Source organism: Oxyura jamaicensis, chromosome Z, assembly GCF_011077185.1.
Source record: "Oxyura jamaicensis isolate SHBP4307 breed ruddy duck chromosome Z, BPBGC_Ojam_1.0, whole genome shotgun sequence".
In the NCBI taxonomy this organism is placed as follows: domain Eukaryota; kingdom Metazoa; phylum Chordata; class Aves; order Anseriformes; family Anatidae; genus Oxyura; species Oxyura jamaicensis.
The window spans coordinates 56390063-56393470 of NC_048926.1; the positions used below are offsets into that span (position 1 = coordinate 56390063).

Here is a 3408-nt window from a genome sequence, read left to right on the forward strand (position 1 = left end):
TATTTTACTATTATCGTTAACATTATTGTTATTATTATTTCTCTTTCTTTTATGTCCTGTTGAACTATCTACATTTCAATCCCCAGGGTTTTACTTTTTTTTTTTTTTTTTTTTTTTTTTCCCAATTCTCTCCCCCATTGCACCGCAGGGGGGGAGGGTAAGAAAATGGCTGTGTGGTGCTGAGCCTGCCACGTTAAACCACAACAATCCTTTGACCAGGGGAAAGCATAAACAAAGTCCTCCACTACCACAAATTATGCAGTCAGTTTCCCGCATTTGGAGAAATCAAAGGGGTCAGCACAAAGGAGTGCAGGGAATGAGCCTCACTATGGGAAAATAACCTGCCTGATTTTGATGTCTCCCCTGCCAACTATTAGGATGAAAATTAACTCTATCCTAGCCAAAACCAGGAGATCTAGGAATAGTACAGAGATGGTGTTCAGATAGGCAGAGATGGGATCTGGAAAGCCAAGGCACAGATGGAACTGAGCTTGGCAAGGGATGCAAAGAATAACAAGGGGTTCTACAGGTTCATTAGCCAGAAAAGAAAGGGCAAGCCCCCCAGGAGCCAGCAGGCTGGGGGTGGGCAATTGATGGGGAGGGGACATCACCAGGGCAGCTGACCTAAACCAACCAAAGGGATATTCCATAACACCTGATGTCACACTCAGCAATAAAAGGGGGGGTCTCGTGGGGGAGGGTCTCTCCTGAACAACCGGTACGCGTTTTGAGGGCCTGATTCCCAGGACGTGGCCGAACATCACTCGTTGATGGGAAGTAGAGAATAACTTTCTTTTTCCTTTCTCTCTGTGCTTCCGCGCAGCCTTGTTGTTTCTTTTGTTTCTTTTTCTCCCCATTCCCCTTCCCTTTTATTAAATCATTCTCATCTCAAACCTTGAGTTCTTTGTGTTGTCTTTTCTCCCCCTTCTTCTTTGAGGAGGGGAGGAATGAGAGAGCGATTGTGGTGGAACTCGGCTGCCCACTTGAGTAAAACCATCACAAGAGTATACGTTCTGATAGATGAGAAGGATGAACTGGTAATGCCAAACACAGAGAAGGCTGAGGTACTCAACAACTTATTTGTCTCAATCTTGATTGCCAGTTAAGCTTCCTACATCTCTCATTTCCCTGAACCTGTAGATGAGTAGTGGGATAGTAAAGTCCCTCCAACTATAAATAAAGAGCAAGTTCAAGACCACCTGATGAAACTGAATAGGTACAAATCTATTAGGCCCAATGACATAAATCTCAGGGTCCTGCAGGTAGTGGCTGATGGAATTGTCAGGCCACCCTCCTTCATATTTGAAAAGTCCTGGCATTCAGGTGAAATCCCTAGTGACTGGAAAAAGGTAATTTTCACTCCCATTTTTAAAAAGGGTAGAAAGGAGGACCCAGGGAACTACACACCAGTGAGCCTCACCTCTGTGCATGGCAAGATGATGGAACAGATCCTCCTGCAAGCAAAGTCAAAGCACACGCAAGACAAAGAATTAATGTGAGACAGCCAGCATGGCTTCACCAAAGGCAAATAGTGCCTGAATCTGGAGGCCTTCTGTGATGGAGGCCTTCTGTGATGGAGGCCTTCTGTGATGGAGGCCTTCTGCATTAGTTGATTAGGGAATACCGAACAATGACCGAACCATCTACCTGGACTTCTGTAAGGCCTTTGACACTGTCCCACATGACATCCTGATCTCCAAATTGGAGAGATATGGATTCAGTGGATGGACCATTCAGTGAATAAGGAATTGGCTTGCAGGTCGCACCCAGAGAGTGGTGTTCTTTTGCTCTATGTCCAGGTGGATGCTGGTGATTAGCGGTGTTTCTCTTGGGTCTTTCCTGGGACCAGTACTGGATATCTTTATCAATGACGATGGGATCAAGTACACCTTCAACAAGTTTGCAGATGACACCAAGCTGAGTGGTGCAGTTGATATAAGAGAAGGAAGGGATGCCACCCAAAGGGACTTGGACAAGCTTGAGAAGTGGGCCCATGCAAACCTAATGAGGTTCAACAAAGCCTACTATAAGGTGCTCCACCTGGGTCACTGAAATCCCAGACAAAACAAACGAACAAAAAATCACATGGAGAATTTGCCTACCATTAACAGCAAAAATTACTGGAAACCAAGTATAAGAATAATTCATGGCTCACTGAGGACATTGGCAAAATTTCCATTGACATAGAGTTAGATTTTTTACAGTAGTAGTTCTCTAATTGTTTTGTCATCCCATCCCATCCCCCCTCATGGGCCCTATGGCCTGTGGTCCTAGTGCTGTTGCTGGCACTTAAGCTTCCATATACAGACATGTACACAGGATAGGGAGTCTATCATCCAGGACATAATTACATAATTAGAAATGAAGTTTAATAAGACAGAACTGACTACAGTGACCAAGTTGGTCAGACGGAACTATGGACCAGCAACTGTTTAACAGGTAACCACCCCACCCTTATGCCTTTATCTATTTGTTTTCCCATGTTTGTTCCTCCCCAGTCCACTCTGATTCCACTCTTTTCCCAACTTTGGTTCCTTCCTTAAAAATCCCCTAGTGAGTCTTATAGAACCCCAAGCTGTACTTCCCTCACATCCCACAATGAGTACCACATACCTGTAACAGGTATGAACCACCTCAGTCTATAAAATAATCTTGAGAGCTGCTTCCATTGACACATCTTGAAGGGCATTGTCCTGAGGTTAAGAGATCTCTTTCCTGTGACAGTCTCGGAAGTATTCAGGTCAGGATACTCTGCTTCTCTGATTAGGTTACTGGGGTTTCTATGTGTGTCCTCATTATTTTCCTCTGCATGTAGCTTGTCTATGTCATGATGCAGAATCTTTTAAAAGGCAGACATTAAGTGGCAAAGAAACTTAAAACAAAGCTTTAAAACAAAGCAGTCATCTGAAAAGAAATATCAGTGTTGGCCTCTTCTCACAGATAACTAGAAATAGGACTAGAAAGAATGGTCTCAAGTTGTGCCAGGGGGCGTTTATTTTGGAAATTAAGATAACTTTCTTGTCAAAAAGAGTAGTTAGGTATTGGAACGGGTTACCCAGGGAGGTGGTAGAATCACCATCCCTGGAGGTGTTTAAGGAAAGGTTGGACATGGTGCTTAGGGACATGGTTTGGTGGATGATATTGGTGATAAGGGGATGGTTGGACCAGATGATCCGGAAGGTCTTTTCCAACCTTGATTATTATATGATTCTACCAGTACAGACTGGGAGAAGAACTCATTGAGAGCAGCCCTGCAGAGAACGACTTGGGAGTTCTAGTGGATGAAATGCTTGACAAGAGCCAGCAGTGTGTGCTTGCAGCCTAGAAAGCCAACTGCATCCTGGGTTGCATCAAAAAAGAAGTGGCCAGCAGGTGGGTAGAGGTGATTTACCCCCTCTATTCTGCGCT

The 3408-nt window shown here is 44.4% G+C and overlaps 1 non-coding gene across 1 annotated transcript; it reads right to left on the reverse strand.

Moving 5' to 3' along the window:
- Positions 1-216: 216 nt before the first annotated feature.
- LOC118156793 lies at positions 217-374 on the reverse strand. Its single transcript, XR_004746446.1, has one exon. It is a non-coding gene; the product is annotated as a U1 spliceosomal RNA (small nuclear RNA).
- Positions 375-3408: the final 3034 nt, after the last annotated feature.